At 42.2% G+C, this 18,626-nt stretch overlaps 1 protein-coding gene across 4 annotated transcripts in view; it reads left to right on the plus strand.

Annotated features, from left to right (window-relative positions):
- Positions 1-18,626, plus strand: part of NDRG3 (NDRG family member 3) — a 60,691-nt gene continuing 42,065 nt past the window's right edge. For 3 of the 4 annotated variants that reach the window (XM_085079307.1, XM_085079311.1, XM_085079312.1), the window contains exon 1: positions 1-135. The gene's annotated coding sequence lies outside the window, so the exon portion shown is untranslated. The remainder of the gene's footprint in view (positions 136-18,626) is intronic. The other variant, XM_085079313.1, reaches the window with a different exon arrangement.

Consider the following 18,626-nt stretch of genomic DNA (forward strand, 5'->3'; position numbering starts at 1 on the left):
GAGAAGCCCTTGCCCGAGAGCGGCGGGGGGCGGTGCCATGTTGTTTGTAGTCCCGACACCGCGCATGGGCGGCCCTACGCAGGCGCAGAGCGCTCCGTGCCGCGGCGGGCGGAGTGCGGAGGTACCGCGGTCCAGGTGAGCCTCGGGCCGGCCCCGCGGGACTCCCGTGTCGCCCGCGGGACGCCGAGGAACCGCTGCGGCTCCGGGATGCGCCTCTGCGCCTGGGCAGCAGGTGCCGCGCGACGGCGGCGGGCGGGCCGGGGTCAGTGGCAGCCGCGCCCGCGGGCACCTTGTGTCCCGCCGCGCCCCGGCCACGGCGCCGTCGGAGGTGGTTTCATCGCGAGGGGGGTCGGTGCCGTCGCCGTCCCCTGCCGAGAGGCATCGCTGAGAGGGGACTCAGTGCAGCTCTGCTCCGCTGTGAGGCGCCGGCGGAGAGACCCGCTCCCCCCGCTGGGAGTGGGAAATGATCCTCGTCACACCGGGCTGCGCTGGGAGCGGGGGAAACGCCTCGGAAGTGCCCGGGGTTATTGCGGAGATGGGTTTTTTCATGTAAATAACGGACGGGAGTGCGGCGGGCGTTCTGCTTGCTCTCATTGATAGCTTTTCTTTCTGGTATTCAGATCTCAGAATTCTCGTTTGTATTATTTACTTCGCACAACGCAAACGGGGTGTTTATCTTTAATTTGGCCCAGCATTGTCGGAATATGAAGGGGAAGGGAATAGCTTTTAAAAATTTTTGTTGACTTGAATCATCATGTCTCCTTTTTCTATTTAATAAATATTTTGCAGTTAAAGTCACAAGGAGTAATTCAAAGCATTTTAACAAAATCAGATGCTTCTGCTATCTTAAAGAGCATCATTATAAAGTGCAGTGCAGAAGATGGGATGTTACAAAACAAGCAAGGCTGTCAGCCCTGTCCTGGCTGCCGGGAGGTGTTAGGAGGTTGAGGGCTTGTGGCTCACGGCACTGCCTCAGGGGATTGTGTTGCTAATTGGGGTCTGTGCCGTTCTTTCAAGTCCAAGGAGGTTGGAGCCGGTATGCGATCATGTCATGATAAGGTGCAGTCAACAGCAGGAGTTGCTGTGAGGTTGTGACTTGGTCACATGCATGTTTGCTCCTGAGAATAGCGACTGTGTGGTAAGGATCAGGGGGTTGTGTCTGGGAAACTCAAAAGAGATTTTGTGCTTTAATACTACGGCGACGAGAAGATGGGGATTAAAGTGGAGAAGTGGAGAAGAAGGCTTCATCCCTGGAAATATTCACGGCCAGATTGGGCAGGCCTTGGAGCAGCCTGGTCTAGTGGAAGGTGTCCCTGCCCATGATTGGAACTGGGGGAGCTTTAAGGTCTCTCCCAACCCAGCCCATTATATGGTTCCATGAAGAATCTGCTTCTGCTATCTGTCAGGCATGCTTGTGAGTCTCCCGTGTTCCAGAGGACTTGGAGGCTCATTGCTTTAGTTTCTGCCTTGCCTTGTCTGTAGAAACAGCAGTCTTCCAAATGATGGAGCCTGACAAACCATGTTTTGCATCAGTGTATCAGTCTGTGTGGAAAAGCAGAAAAGTGATGTTAAGTCAGGGAGCTCAATTTAAAACTAGCATGAAGGTTTTCTAGCATGATTAATTTCCTTGGGCTAGGTGAGCAGAGTTTACCAGATATCTCACTTAGTGGGCTGGGGGTAGAGCCCTGAAGAAGCAAGGGGATCAGGAGGATTCATCTGGATTATTGGCCACTGGACTGGGGATTGTTGAGGGGGCTCAAGATAGGCAGTGACTTCCAATTCAAATTATTTGTTTGAGATTTTGAAATCCAAAATCTTGTGTGGTACAGAAGGCACCTTGTCTTAGGGCAGCAGCTTCAAGTGCCTTGTATAGAGATGTTTGCAAAGGTAGAAGCTGAAAATGTTAAACAATGAAAATTAAACAATGTTACACAATTTAAATTATACAACTGCTGGAAGCAGCATTATTGGAGGCTTTAACTATATTCTTAGCTACTCCTTTTGTATCCGAGGTTAAAAATTAATTGAAATTAATAAATGTGTTTGATTTGCATTTTTCTAATCTCAGATCACCTTCAGAAACCCTCCAGTGCTCCTGTTTGCAGCTTATATTTCACATTGGTCATGCATGACAGTCTTCAGTGTTGTTCATTGGAAAGTGTAAGTGTAGTGGTACCTTTAGATTTTAGATGCTTTATTATGTACATGTATTTTAGTTCCTTAAAGATACACTTGGAAATTTTTTTAAAGATACTTCTGGGACACTTTCTTCAACATTCCTCTGTTGCATGCTCAAGGAAAACATTACAGCAAAGTAGTATTTCAGTAAGAAGCACAAAGGTTGTTGTCATAGTATAGTTTAAGGACAAAGATTTTTTAAAAAGAGACAGCAAATCAGCTTTAAATTTTTGGGGGGGTTGTTGTTTATGTGTAAGAAGACACTAGGGATTTTAATTTTTGATTACTTAATTGTCATTCTGACAAACAGTAGCTTAGCTGGATCGCCATCACTGTTGCTTCCTGGAAAACGGTGAAGCCAAACCCTCAGTTCTGTTTCCATAGGCAGTGCTAACACCATAACCCTCCCCGAGTAGGGCTTATCTTGTGCTCATCATGTCAGCTGTGTCTTAGATACAAGTAATTATGTCCATGCTGCTTAAGCCATGCTGGGCTCTGTGCAGCGCTGGCTCAGGCTATTTCTGTCCGTGAATATTCCCAGCTGGTTTAACTGCAATGGTTCCAGGCAAGCAGAGGAGGGGGTTGGTACTCTTTCCCTGTGTAGTGTTGTAGACTGACAGGTGTCTCAGTGCTTCTGGGTTGGTTTCATGTTCGTGTGAATGTGCTTTGGGAGGAATAATAAAAACCTGTGTTGCTTTTCCCTGGGAATTCTCCGTGTTCTCCCCAGTCAGGTCAGTTATTAAGCAGAGCAGTTGTGATTTGGTCCTGCTGTGGAAAGGGTTGGGCAACTGTGCCTTCTCCTGTGCAAAGGAGAGTTGATGAGAGACTTCAATAATCTCACTTAGTCTTCAGTTCTGTTCTTGTAAATTCTGAATTGTAAATGGGATTTGCTGGATCTTCAATGACCTTACTGATCACTCACCGTTTTCTATCTGGTCATATCCCCTTGTCTTCTATAACTGGTATATTACCATTTATTACCATAATACAACAGGTGCTGTAGGAAGCATGGAAGGAATAGCTCTGTTTTCTTTTGGCTATTGTTCTTCCCAGACTTGGATGCATTTCTGTATTTATAGCATGCCTAGTTCCCCAAAGGGGTTTTCCTTATTTTACATAATATAAAAAGAGTCGAGGTTATAAATGTTATGTTTAATTTTAAAGTAACCTTTATTATTCAATTGTGTATAACCCAGACTCTCTTTGTAGTTACCAGACGAACTAAAGATGTGAAACTGGTCCCTACAAGAGCTGGAATTGCGGCTTTTAGCTGTGTGTTTGAACAGAGGAGATAGGCAGTCAGCTGCTTCATTTTCATCTGTGTTTTGGTGATGAAGCTGTGTGTTATGCCTTAAACTGATCTGAAGACTCGCTGCCATGCAAAAGGGCTGGTCCTATTCTTGCCCTCTCTTGTACCACCTTCAGCATTTACTGGAGGTTTTCTGATCCAGTTCAGTTTGCTGAATAATCAGAGCACTAATCCAGTGCCTCTGTTTCCTTATCTCCCCAGAAGATCAGCTTTTGCCGGGTAAGCAAATTGAGTGAGTTCAAAAAGGGCTGAGGAGTGCCCGAGACATAATTGATTTTTGTGCTGTAAGAACACTGTTCTATCCTAACAGTGACCAAAAAGAGAAAAGAGTAAGGTCAGGATGTATAATACAAACCTTTGCCTGATGGCCCTCTTGTCTGTTGTCATCTGTAGGATGTCAAGAGGCAGATGTTGTTTGCTTTTATTTTGTTCATGATTGATGCATTTTTCTTCTGTGAACTAGCCTATCTCCCATCCACTTAAATGTATGGCACTGCCACATCCCAGGGGAGATTTTCCTGAGCACAGAATCACCTTGTAGGTGCTTGACTACGTCTGTTCGTTTTATTTTGAACTTGACAGCTGCTGGCTTCATTTCCTGTCTCTTAGATGTTGTATTGTTTGGACACATTGAAGAACTGATCTCGATTTACCTTCTCCATGCAACTGATGATTTTACAGGTTTCTGTCATGTGTCACTGCAGCAGTCTCTGTTTCCAGGCAGAATAATCCTAGCCTGATTGATTATTCCTCATTCTTCTTTTCAAACCTTGTTTCCTTTTAAAAAATATTTTCCCTTCCATTATGACCTCTTGAAAGGAGAGAGCAGGTGCCGCATCCAGGATTTAAGATGCAGCCATTCTATATTTTTATGTAGTGGTTTTATTACTAATAATTTTCTAACATGATTTTTTTCATGCGTTGAATGACTTTGAGCTGATGTTTTAATCAGTCTGTTGTGACTCCAGCAAGATTTTCTGAATGTTAATGATCAGTTTGGAGCACACCACTCTATATGTGAAATAAGGACTGTTTATCTGCAGACTGCTACTTTATTTGCACTGAATTTCAGCTGTTATTTTATTTCTCCATTATAACTCTCAGAGGGTTTTTCTGCAGATCTTCAGCCAGCCTTTCTCTTTGCACTCCGAATAGCTTGTATGCTCAGGAGACTTTCACTCTGCTCCTTTCACCTTTTTCCAGACTGTTTATGAATACAGTGTATAGCAGAGTGCTGCAAAAGGCTCCTTGCAGTCTCCCTCCCTGGGAAAATTGACCATTTATGCCCACCCTCTAGGGTCTTCTGGTTGTTAGTCAAGGTGAGGGCTTTCCCACTCAGAGTTTTCTGAAGTTCTCCAGATGTTGTCTGTGCTGCAGTTCCGTCTGCCAAGAACGCTGCTCAAGGAGAGGCTCTGTGTGTCCTGTGCCCCTCTGGCACTCCTGTGTCCTGCAGCGAGCCCAGCCTGCAAACAGCTCAGACTGGAAACAAGCCCAACAAATTACAAATTAACGCTGATTTAGTGGGATTCTACTGGCAGTGTACAAATGTGGGCATTTGATTAGATTCAGTTCAGTCAGGTAAGTTGCATATGTCTGTGCTTGCTGCTGCTGATTGAAGCTGCAACCTTACAGGCTGAACTGTAGTCTAGACTGAGGCCTTGTGTCTGTGCATGCACTTCCTATTTCAAATTGTCACAAATTTGATGCTGTAGTTAGATTAGCATGGCTTGGTGTATGAATTACACCTAGGTACTAATTCAGTCGATTTGGGGACTGCTTCTTGGGTGGTTTCCCTGGGCTGTGGCGGATGCAGTCTGACCGTGGGTTAACGTCTGGAATTCCTGAAACAAAGACAGTGATTAAGGAGGGGATTTATTGCATTTATATAAATTAATAGCGATCAAACAATACTTTTTATCCTATATATGGACTTTATTCTAATTTATATATAAACATCATAAATACTTAAACAATATATAACTGGAAATTCACAAATTTTGCTATTGATACCCTTATAGAGTTTTTTTAAATTTTAGAATTACTTGAGGTCTGTGTACGTTTAAGTTTTCTAAATACAAAGCATGTGGATTTTTAATGACATTTCTGTTCACTAAATTGGTTTTTCAGGTCTGTTCTTGAAAATTTGCCAGGATTCTCCAGTACTGTTGCCACACATAGTAGTTTTCTGCTGAGGATTTTCTTTTTACTGTCTTTGTGTGGAAACTGAAGTTAGGTGCTTATGTTTTTAATGGTTTCTTTCAGCTGTGGTAGTTTTGAAAGTTACTTAGCCAGTAAAATCTAGGGGAGGGGGGTTCAGGTTGTGGAGGTATTTCTGCGTTCACATAGGCAGAAAGAAAAACTTGATTTGCGTAAATGTATAGTTTTATGACTTGGATCGGAAAAGAAGGGCTTGTGTTTGGATTTGTGCTTTGTCCAGATAGTAGAAGATGGGACTTGGGGTGTGGTTTAAGTCTGCTTTTCTGTGCTGCCAGCTCAAGTGCTGCCTGGCTTGTCTGCTGTGGTGGAGAACTAATGTAACAGTGCTGGAAGTCTTCAGCAAGGATACACTGCTCAGTTGACAAAGAAATGTTTTCAGCCATTGTGTAAGAATTCTACATTTGCTGTTTTGCTTATGCAGTTCGTTCTGATATGGTTTTCAAGAAAGAAATGGCCCTTGTTACAAACTAAACTTCTATTTTCCTTTATCTTGGATGCAAAAGTTATCAAATACATATCATCTGGTCCTCAGGAAAGCCAGGGGATTTTTTTTTTCTCATTTTACAAACAATTGGGCTTTATCCATGGGCTGACAGAAAGAAAGGCACAGGGCTCAATGAAAATCTTCATGTGAATTAGCTCAGCCAAAGAATAAAACTATTCTTTCCTGGTATTTTTAAGTAGTTAATGTGAAACATTCATTATTAAAAAAGGATCAGTAAGAGATTTTTTTTTTGTTGTTACTTCTGGTGGATGGAACACTCAACAGGTATTCCTGCTAATTCATATTTGTTAAATAGTTTGCAAGGTCACCTGTCAGTGAGTGGCCTCTGTGCTCCACCTCCCCACAGGTGAGCATAGTCATGCTGCTGTGAGGTCACAGTGCCTGTGGGGGTCCAGGAGTACTTTGGAGTTGAGAGAACTGTAGGATTGCAGGGCTGCTATCCTACTGGTGCACCAGCGAGGACAATTGTTTAAGAGAAAGGATACTGTTATTCAGTATTTTAAACTGTGCAATGCCTATATAATGCAACTGCTGTAGCTGCTGCTCTGGTGTTGTAAGAAACAAAAGGAAGGAGTTATTACTTACAAGATTGTCCATCAGGATGTCTCCTTGGTGAGACCTTGGCTCTCCTATGTTAGCCTGTAGTGCTGTGCTGTAGGCTGGGTTGTCTTCCTGACTGTGATGTGACTTGTTAGTGTCGGGCACTGCGCTCATTCATGCTGCTGTGCCATAGAACTAAATTATTGTAACTGAGGAGTCAGCGTAATCTAGGGCTCTCAAGTGACATGTTTCAGTTACTGACCTGTCATTGTCAAGATTTCAGCGTAAATGTCTAACATGCAAAAGGGCTGGACTTTTTCAGCAGAGTGAATACAAAAGCACAGAGGGGGCTGTAGCTTTGTTTGTGTAGAAGAGCTAATAAAGTAGTTCAGGTCATCTCTGCTTAGGTGTCATTTTGTTTTTTCCCAGTGCCGTGTTGAAGGAAAAGCAAGGCCTGCACTGCAGAGAGGAGCAGCAATATGGGCTGTGTGCTGTAGAGATCCAGGTGTATCCCAGCCTGGAAATGCTGCCATATGGGCATCTTGCCATAAGAAAGTAAAGGTTTAAAATATTCTTTTGGCCACACTGAGCAGAACCATTGCCAAGGTATTCAATACCTTTTGGACACTTAATTTCTCTCTTTGTAGCTGGTTTTAAATGGACTTGGAGCACATGGCTGTCCTGCCCCTGGACTCAGTTGTGGGGCTGACCACATGAGGCAGGAGCCGGAGACAAGTTGCCTGTGATTTCAAGGTATCATAAAGTTTTTCTAAGCTTCTGCTTATATGCCCCAAACAACTCAAAGTCTGTCCTGCTGCCAGCCAAGCTTCAGGGAATACCCCCCCACTTGTGAGCTCTTTTGCTCTCAAAAGCTTTTTCTCTGATCTCTTTGGCAGCAGTTCCAATATTAGGAAGTAGAAATCATGAGCATTTCTCCTGTTTCCAACATGCAAAAGAGTTATTGATGTTGAATTGCAAAGTATGATGCTTGCAGTTAGAGAAGCTCTTTAAAAAAACTTAAAGCCAGGCTGATTTTTGTTGTCCTGGTATTTGAATATGTGCTTGTCTGGAGGTATTGCATGTGGTCAGAGGATCTGTGACCAGATTCTTTTGTGACAGTAATTGCTGACTGAGTGTTGGTCTCTGTGACTGCGTGCCAAGGGAAGGAGCCATCTCAGGTCTGTGATGGTTACTCAGAGGTGTTCTCTTAAAAAGTGATTGACTGTACTGCAGCACTCCTTGTCACTCAGGCACTGTTTCAGTTCCCACCCCAGACATGGAAAGAAGTTAAAAATCTTTGCTGATCTGATTTCCTGGTTCTTCTGAACTTCTGTGTTGGCATGCTGGGGAGCATAGAGGTGGAGGTGCAGGGATAACAAACACAGTCTTCCTTGCCGCCCTTCCCCTTCCTGCCCCCCACCCCCTTACTTTCTGACATATCTGTATTTTGGGTGGTAAATGGAAGATTTTTTAAGATTTAGTATTTTGATTATTGGACTGAATGATCTGAGAGGTCTTTTCCAATCTTAATGTCATGCCACCTTTCTGGTCCCTCTCTGGCCAGAGGTGGTCATACCAGGGCAGTAATGGAGACTTCTCGTGCCACTTACTTTTTTTTTTTTTTCCCCTTTTTTTTTTGCTGGTTTGGTTTTGGTTGGTTGATTGGTTTGTTTCCTGTTGATGTTGAGTATTAATTAATACATTTTGTGTGATGTGTATTTCCATGTTGTCTTCACTAATTCTTTGTAAATGCATAGGAAGTTGACAACAATTTCCAAATTTTAGGTAGCCTGACAGTCTTGTGTGCAGGTATTTGAGCAGTTCTTGAGATCTGGGAAGCAACAGTTTCAGCACCAGGGCTGCTGGGTCACATTTGTACTCCAGATGCTTCACAAGTAAAAGGAACCCATCAGGCCCTTTGGATAGTGATTGAGCTTACACTGTGAGAAATGGCTTCTGTTATAATGTTTGGTAGTAATTGCCTAAATTAAGTGTTTTCAAGGGGAATTCTAGGCTGCAATAATTATATGTATGCTGCACTCACTCCAGTATAAAAATGTCTAAAATGATTTACAGAGCTCACCAGCCGATTTCTTAGGAGTGGGGTCCTGGGCCTGTTCCACATGAATGCATTCTATTTTTGCCAGTGGTTCTAGGTGTTAGAAAATTATATTTCCTTACCGAACACTGTTTTTCTTGGCAGTGCAGTGACCTCTAAAATGTCTGTCATTCTGCTTTTCTTCTTCTTTGTTTTTTTTTAATTAACTGTGATATCCTGAAGGGAGCAGAATTTCTGTGGGAATTCCAGCATCAGCAGTGAAGAGCAGATGGGAATGTGCAGCACTGAGAGGCAGAGCAGAAGAAGCCTTTGGGAAGAAAGGACAGTGAGCTGAGTGCTTCTGTTGCTTGGGACTGAGCTGCAGGCAGTGTCCTCAGGAGCTGGTTTGGTCTGGGAAAAAAACTTCATCTTCTTTTTCACTTGTTTAAAAAAATGTTATGTTGAGGTTGCAAAATAAGCACAGGACAGTCTTCAAGTTCCAGCTTTGGAAATTGTTTTGCATAGGATTTCTCAGACAGATGGAGGAGGCATTCACTTTTTTTGTCAGTAGTAAGAGAATAGTGAAGGTTTTTCTTTGGGCCTTACAACAGGTAACTGCTTTTCCCCCCTTGACTTTGTTTTATTTTCCTTTAATAAAGACAGGAGTTTCTTAACAATAAAAGCAATAAAACAATTAACCAGAGAAGCCTGTGCTCTCTTTAAAAGAAGGAAGAAATAAGAAATAGAATAAAGTCCATTGTATGGTATAGTAAGCTTTGAAGAAATTCATAGTAATGGATATAATAAATATGAATTTAAGACTGTGTATAAAGGCAGGAGAAATACTGTCAGTCCTTAATTTTCATAAAACAAGAACTGTTTAGGCAGGTATTATTCAGCCATTTAGGGAGGTTTCCAGAATATGAATCTCTCTGCTGTTTCTCATTGGTAGGTAGTAGTTGTTGGGGAAAGAAATTGAAAGGCCTTGAAACACATTGCACCAGGAAGCTTAATTCGTTACCTGAACATTAATTGTCTGAACTGAGAAGTGTTGTAATGCAGATATCTTGCTTTTCAATAGTTTCATTCCTTGATCTGTTGTATTAATGTTTTCTCAAATCCCTAGCCTTCAAATGTTCCGGGCTATGAATTGGTTATAAACATGGCACTTATGCTGCTGTTTTTATCCTGTCTCCTCATTAAAATGAACTGCTTCTGTAGAAGCCATCATCAGTCACCTTGTTGGCCTAAAAATGACTTAAGCAGATACAGTCTTTATATTGTCAAAATGTTCAGTAAGGAAAGGCTCACAGACTTTAAATCTTGATCTTTAAACATTTCATTCCGTGAAATCCGAAGTATTTTTATCCTATCCTAAATCACTAGACTCAAATTTTCTTTTGTGGTTTTAAGAAAACCTCAAGGTTTCTGGAGCAGCAGTGATTCCAGGGTCTGGGACCTCAGCTTTCAAGACTGGCACTCACTTTGCTATCCATCAAGGGACTTGTTCCATGCCCTTGGTCTTTGCTTCCCTACAACAGGGTTCAATAATCTGCGTGGCTCAGAGGTACAGGTCCTCTGAGCCAGGTGGTGGGCAGCAGGGCACGTGTCCTTGCAGCGTCTTCTGGTGCCTGTGAGCTTCTGAGTCCAGTTGCACTAGGAGGGGAATCTCTTCCTCTTGTCTGGCCAAACAGACAAGGCCTGCGGTGGTTTCTGGGCAACTATTAGAAAGTTCCATCCTTAGTTTGCTGGTGCACCTGTATACACCTCATTTTTAAGGGATGAGCAGTCACATCTTAACATTGACAGCTGCTGCTTCTTCCTCTGAGTCCCTGCATTAATACAGTCACCACTGACCTGGTAAGAAGCTTGGTTGAGCAGTGCTGTGCTGTCTTTCTCATGCAGTGGATAGATGAAGAGCAACGACTTTTACTACTGCTGATTGCATTATAGAGGGTAGAAAATAGCTTTCAATCAGTGGTGGTGAGAGGAGGGTTCTGTTTTATTCTGAACTGGCTGCAGAGGCATTGCAGGAGGAGTAGCCCTGGAGCTTTTACCTCTTTGTTGGTTTCTCCCCTGATCACATCTTCATTTGAAGGAAAATTGAAACATTTAACCTCTAACTGAGGTGAATATTTAACAGGAGTGTATCAGGTGTATTGGGCTGCAATAGAAAGTGTTGGTCCCTTCATTAAATGCAAAGTGATTCTTTGCTGACTTGAAAGATCCCAGGAGGAAAAAGACTGCTTAATCTCAGTGTGTGCTCTGGTGAAGGAATTGTGGAGAAAAAATTGCTATCCTGTGCTAGACAGAAGATTCAGACAGAGCAAAGAAACTGATCTCTCACTTCAATGTAGTGAATAATATCAACAATAAAAAGCATTGCCTGAAGGGTCCAAGAAGACCAAGAGTACAGCCTAAAAAGAGATTGTGATGAACTTATTCAACTAAATCAAATCAAGCCATTGTTTTGAAAAGAAAATAAGGCCTGAGCCTGTGATGATTCCCTCTGCACCCTTCATTGCATAAAACTCTTGAACAAGGAGAGAAGTGTAGGACTTCTCTGCAGTGGATGGACACTTTTCTCTTTGCTGCTCCTAGGTACTAACCTTGTGTAGCTCATACACAAATGGAGCAAATATATATAAAAGGGCTAATAAAAAAATAAAAATCAAAGTTGAAGTTGACTTGAGGTCAACAGAGAAGCATGTGAGCCTCTTAGATTTAAAATTATGTAATAAAATATTTTAATGAAATTCCCAACTCTGGGAATGGTGAGGGAAGCAGGGCATTATGTCAGAGGTTACCTGCATATTTATGAAGGTTTGTGGCATCATTAAGGCACATTTCTAAAGAGAAACTCTGATGTATCTCCCTGAGGAAGTGTAAAAGCTAGTCCTATAAAGCAGTAAAATTGTAGGAATAATCAACACCAGAGCTCATTATCAGCATAATCTGACAAATTCTTTGAGTATAAGAGAACTAGAAAAGGTAAAGAGGTGACAAGAGAGGAAAGGTGTGGAATGAGAAGAGAGAAGGAGACGTTAAACGGTTTAGGACTTTGCACCTCAGAAGGAAGCCTCTAGGAGGACAAAGGGAAGTAATAAAGCTTTATGAACGGATGACTGGTGCAGGAGGTGAGTGAAGAATAACCAGCATTTCTGAGACCGTGAGGACTATTGGGACATCCAGTAAAAATTTAGCTATAAATCAGACAGATGAAAGATTTACTTTGTACAGTGTTTTCACAATATTAACCATTGCCAGAGAATGATGTGGAAACCAAAAGCACAGAGAAGTCAAAGTTAGAAAAATAAATGTAAGACAGGTGACAAATTTATATTTATCAGCAAACATACATTATCATCATAAATGGAAGTTAGCTTTGAGGAAACATGAAAAAAATACTGTGGCACTAAGTGATAAAGTAGCATTTTAAATTCAGCATAGTGAAGTAATGCAGCTGGAGAATAGCCCCCACGGTATGTGTACAATGATGAGCTCTGAATTGCTTTACCAGTCAACGACAGAACTGGGGTTTATAATAGGCAGTTCTATCAAAATATTATCTCATTGTTTAGAAAAGCAAATGAAGGTTAGATGCTTGTGGAAAAATAATAGTGATTGAACAAGGAAACATAGTGCTGTGTAAGCTCACAGTGCAGCTGTGTTGTGAGTGCTGCGTGAGTTCTGGTCCCTTCACTCTCAAAGACCCAGTGAAACTGGGAGAGATCCTGAAAAGGTTTATATGAATGATCAATGGTGTGCAATGAGTTCCTTGTAAAGAATGATAAATAGAGCAAAGCTTTTCAGTTTCAAAAAGATGTCTTTGAAGAGGATATGATGGAAGCACACTCTTAGCAGCATGGCGTGTATGTGAACCCATTATTCCCTGCCCCTTTTGTAAAAGGACTAAGATCACCAAATGGAAATAGTGGGTGGCAGGCTCAAAACAAAGTGAGGTATTTCTAAAGGGAGCAGGACCTCCTCCTTTCTCTTTGGTATCGAGTTTTTAAGCTGTTGGAACAATTCTCTAGATTTAAGCTGATTTATTCTGCAGTTAACACTTCATCAGAATGCTGTTCATGGGGCTTTGTAAGCTTAGCTCTAGAGCTCTGTTCACAAGAGAAATCCTTTCAAATGATGGAGTAGGTATATGCAGCCTGGCAGGCTAAAATGGCCCCTCTGGTCAGTTTTCATTGGGATAATCAGTGCACTGTCTCAACAAAATATTACAGTAGAAATACCCGGTAAAGTCAAATACAGTTCCTGCAGATCAGGACATATAGCCTTGCCTTGTGTCTGCTGTTTTGAGGTTGTGACCAGAGTATTAAAACTTCTGGGGCAGCAAGAGCTAATGTACCCTCTTTGTCTGACCATAAGCTGGGATGGTAGCATTTTCTTAACTGTGGTGGTAGTTCCAGCTGCATCTGCTACAGAAATAATATGACGTTAAAATACCAACCACTTCAATAGTATTGTTTTGGGATTGCTCCATGGGATTTAGAAAAGCAGAAGGTTTTACATTCATGGAAACTGGACATGGTTTTAGTTTACAGGTACATTTATTTGTGGTTTGTTACCTGCACTCTGTTGTGTTTGCATATTTATTGACAATTAATTTCTTCCCATTTTAGGTCAATGTAGCACCTTGCTAAACATTTATATACTGAATTGTAAAGATAGGATTCACATACTTAAACTCATAAACTGCTCAAGTGAACTGTGCTTTTGAGTTCTGTTTAGCAACTGCTCCTGACCTGCAGAAAGGCATCTGGTCACAGAAGCTTGTCATTATTTCCAGTTCATTAAATAAAAGCTATGACCTCAATCTGCAAATCCTTGAGATATCTGGAGTTTGAAAGAGTAGGGAGAGAAGTGGTGGAGTCTGCTGGTATTGCTGAGCTAACTCCTCACAGTCACTTGTGAGAGCACATGGTCTCAAGGACCATGCATCTCCCTGGGGACACTTTGCTCCTGAGCAGGACACAGATGTGCCCAAGACTGAATTGGACTCTTAAGGTGGTGAGGAAGTGTTTGGTGGTAAGGTGGGTTATTATCATTTTACTTTTAAAGGGTTATTATTATCCAGAATAATCTGATAATATTATTATTATAATTAATTATTATTAATTATTAATATTATATTAACCTCAGTATTACTGAAGTTTCACAGGTAACTAAATGTCCTGTGCTCTGTGGGTGCTCTCAGATGTCTCCACTAGTCAGCTAAAACTCATTAGCTGAAATTGCTGTGGATGAAGCTCAAAAGAGTATCCACACTTTGATTCCCTCATGATGGCTTAAACAAATATGATATTCTTTACAATTGGGTTTGGCGCCTGATAGTACAACAACTCACCTGACTAATATGTCTTTCTTACATCTTGTGGTATGATTACCCTTCTTCAGAACATTTTAAATATTTTCTGAGGATTTTTTTTAGATACCACAGCTGTAACACTGCAATACTGGACATGGGGTATGTAATACACCTGCCATTTTCCAAAAGGATACGGCAATGAAGCTTGGAAAGGGAGAAAAAAATAATAATGTTGGAGTGAATAAAATCAATCCAGAAGTAATAGAACTTTTATTTTATGTCTGAGATGCCTGCATCAGCTTAAATTCTGCGTCAAGGTTAATACAGGTGAAATGTGCAAGTAATGTTACGGAAAGGAAATACTAAACCAAGTAAAATATTTGATAATTTCTCTCCAGTGAGTGTTGGCAAGCCAGCCTGTCTTTAGAGAAGATATTGTCAGGCTTTTTGTAGGGTTGAGGCTGGTATTTCTAACCCTTGCCATTTGCTGAGGGCATTGGGAAGTTCCTTCTCTGGAGCATGTGGACAAAGGGAATTGTAACTGCTCCGAGCTGTTCAAATGGGCTGTCAGAAAGAGTCAGTCTTTGATATAATCTCTAGAGTGTGTTACTTTATATTGCATATTTTGGGGTTTTTTGGTAACGTTGGGATGAAAGAGTATTCTGTGTATAATAGGTCCCTGTCTTGATAATTTTTGTGACTCAAGGAAAGAGAGAGGCACCAAGATTTCATGGGCGACATTGCCTTACAGTTTTTCTGCAGCAGAAAGCCTAAGAATAAGTAACTTCGGAGTTTACAAGGAATAGCAGTATTTCGGTGCACTGGGGAAGAAGCTTCTACAGGACTTGAGAGAGACAGGCGCTGCCTGAAGTACACACAGATGAATAGGCAAAGGGGGATTATCATCAGGCACTCCACTTTTGCTGTATCCTAGACATTTGCTCTTGAACTGTATCAGACTGGATGATGCGCTACTCAGATCCTGCGCAGTTCTTCACGTGTTCGTTTTTGGAAAAGTATTGAACGTTTTTTAGAGTTGGCAATCAATTTAATTTTAAGCCTTTTATTTTGACATATTAACATCTGCCCTGAAAAATCTTCCAGGAGATTAATTTCTGCTCCAACTATGCCTTTAATGTGAAATATCTGAGCCAGCTCCTTATTCATTATGAAAATTTTAGAAAGGGAATTTTTAAATAGTTCTGATATGTGGCTGTAGCAGCCACACATACTTTCAGATTTTCATTTTTCTTTTTATTCTAGTCTGTGATATTTTCAGGTTAAAAATCTCATTGTTTATACCATTTACAGCAAGGTAAATTACCATTGAATAAAAGGAAACTATTTTTGCAGTGAAAATGGTGTGTAATGCTAGAATCTATATCCTTAGAGATTTTCAAAACTGTAAGGCTCTGAACAACTGGACTGAGCTTTGAAATTACTCTTGCTTGGAGAGTAATCTCTTGTCTTGGTTTGAAAGACAGGTGTCTGCCAAGGCAGGTGGGAACCTCCCTTAGAATAGAGAATATGACCCCCCTTCCCTCTGAATTATTGTAACTTTGAAAATCAAGGGGTTTTCAGGTAAAGATATGGGAAAAGGAATAACAGTTTTTTACCAGTATTTATAACAAGGCAAACAAGCAACAGCAAACAAAACCAGAAACCCAGTAAGTGCCTTCTCTCGGCTGTCAAAGCACCTTCCCCTTGGTGCAGTTACAGTCACAGCCGGCAGGGGCGCTGTTGGGCTCCCGGCCAGGCAGGGCAGGTGCGATGATTCCCCCATGGCTGCAGGGGGCGCTGTGGCGCGAGCTCAGGGGAGGCTCCCTTACATCGTAATGGCGGGCGGGCTGGGTGGCTGGACAGGCTGTAGCAGGAACCTCAGAACAGCAAGCTGGAACACCAGAGCTGGCTCGCCCGGGCTAGCAAGCAAGAGATAGCAGTGTGTTCCTGCAGGTACGGGGTCCTGCGTTACAATGTCGCAAAAACCCTGGAGCAGTAGCAGAAAAAACAGCGGGGGCTGAGCAGTGGCCGCCTGGCTCCCGAACAGGGCCCAGAGGGACACTCCCTTGAAGGGGGAGAGGGCTCGAGGATCCCGGGGTTTCCCCTGAGGCACTCAAGCAGATGGTGAAGGGTCCTTTGTTTGGTGAGGTAGGGTGTTAATAAAGTCCCAGTACAACGGCCGCTCTTACGGGCAAAGGTTCACCCACGGCAGGAGAAAAAAAAGTAGGATGAGCCTGGGCTCCAGTGGCGGCGGCGCATTCTCTCCCCCAGGCAGCAGCTCCACTGTCCTCCTTCGAAGCCGGGAGAGCAAGGGATAGCGGCTGCCTCAGCTTCCTTTTTCTCAGCCCAGTTCTCACGATATTCTCCTCCCCCCAGAGAAACCCTCGGATAGGAGAAGTGCACCGAGGTGCTCTCCTCCCCTGAGTTTGGCAACTTCTTTTGTCTCTCTTAAGTACCCGGTCGTTTTTGTCCCTTAGCAACAAAATGGGGGAAAATTCCCTAATCTCCAACATCTTTCCTCCAGAAATCTCTTCCAGATTATGTGGTTCTGCAATTCTATCTAGGTCCCATAAACAGAAGGCTTGCTATGTTCCTGCTGTGCTATCCTCACCTGCAAAAGAGGCTGTGAACAGGCTTCTGAGAAATTTCCTCATAGTAAGTCTTACTCAAGGAATTAGTTTTAGACTTTGGTGTAGTCAGCCTTTGCCTTCACTGTTGCTTTGGTGTGGTACATCCTCATGTCGTGCTGGTTTCTAGGAAATGAAATCAGGAACTAATCTGCTGTAACCAAATCTTTCTAGACATGGAGGGGTTAAATATGAAACCCATGTGATGGTTCAGCTTCATTCAGGACTAGAGTATTAGAACTAAATCACTTGTGTTGAGATCCTCAGTTCCGAAAGAAGTAAAATCTTCGTGTTTTAACATCTTCAGGGGTCTGTTTAGAATAACTGCATGTCTTAGTTAATGGTCGTCCTTGGGATCATGGATTTCCATTGTAAGATATGCGATGTGAAACTGTCTTAAGCTTGTGAATATTTGCTGTATCCCAAATGTACAAAACTGAATTTCACTTAATAGGAACTACCTTAACTTACACTATTATTTCTTAATGAAAACTGAACTCTGAGTTGATCTAACCCATGGACTTCGGCTTGGAGAAGTTTGGGTGAGAAAAAAAGAAATTATTACTTTTACCTGATTGAAGCATGGAATAGACTCCACAACTCAGATAGTTATGAAGTAGGTATATGTTTATTCCAGCTGGGGTGCATGGGGGGTAGCCCCTCCAAAGGCATGCACACCCTCAGCAGCACTTCACTAGGTTTATATTAGGTTACAGATTACGTATGCATAAAGTTAGACAAAGCCCCTATACATATTCATTATCTATCCCCACTTCGTATTATAGTGAGTTCAAAGTTCATTTAAATATGCCTGTGCAAGCGCAGTGTCTCAGATTAATTGTGGGCGAGGGTCCCGATGATTAATTATGACATGGTCCATACTCTTCATCACGATGAACTGTTCACCCTGTTCCCTTGTGCATGCTCCCTTGGTCCACATCCAAGCCTGAGAACCAACTCGTACCGGTCCTGGTATCCAAGGGCGGGATGCTCGGTTACACTTGGTGGTTTTTCTCAATTATTTGGCTCTCCTCTCCCCATCCTCCCCGATACCAGGTAGGCACAAATTCATTACTTGAATAATAAATGGATCGCAGCTGGCATATTTTAGTAAATCATTATCCAATCCCTGGCCCTCTAAATCAGTTCAAAAATATTATTATTACTATTATCCAGCTTCTAGTTCTTTTACATCAGTAATTTCTATTTTACCCTAAATCATGATAGATACTGCAGCAAAAGCTAAGCAGATTCAGCTTACCTTTCTAAAAACTGTCCTTTTTTTGGTATAAGTTGTTTACCCAGTCCAGTTCACACAGTAGATAGCTTTGGTTTCTGATTTTGACCCCTCAGATTTTAACAGGAATTGATGTGGGGGTGAATGAGGAAGGGGAGGGGAAGAAGGATGGAGAAAAAGGGAAACATAAGTTCTGTTGGGTTTTTATGAAGGCAGTGGCTTGGATCTCACAAGTCCAAGAGGCACCTTTGGGAGAATGTGTCTGCTGGGCTTTTGCAGATCTCAGGCAGTAAAGACCAGAGCTTTTGCAGGAAAAGTGAAACTTGCAAACAGCCAGAACCAAGAACAGACACTGGAAATCTGTGGAGAGAAAACTGGGTTTGGGTGAACATGGAACCTAGTGTGAGTAGGTCAGTTTCCTCCTTAGGCCTTATCTGACAAAATTTGGGCAGGCGTGTTTGGTACAGAGTGCCATCTGCCTTTGTCTTCCAGCTACTTGCAGAAAAGCATTCCTAATTCTGTGAAAAACATCACTTGCCTTCCAATGGTATTTTAGGTGTTTACTTTATATGCAGTTTTATAACTGACTTCAAACATCATTCTTATGAGTGATGTTCTGCTTAAGTAGTTGGTGTTTTCTGTCCTGTGTCTC

The sequence above is a fragment of the Lichenostomus cassidix genome, chromosome 20, assembly GCF_008360975.1.
Source record: "Lichenostomus cassidix isolate B80296 chromosome 20, HeHo_3.0, whole genome shotgun sequence".
NCBI lineage: Eukaryota > Metazoa > Chordata > Aves > Passeriformes > Meliphagidae > Lichenostomus > Lichenostomus cassidix.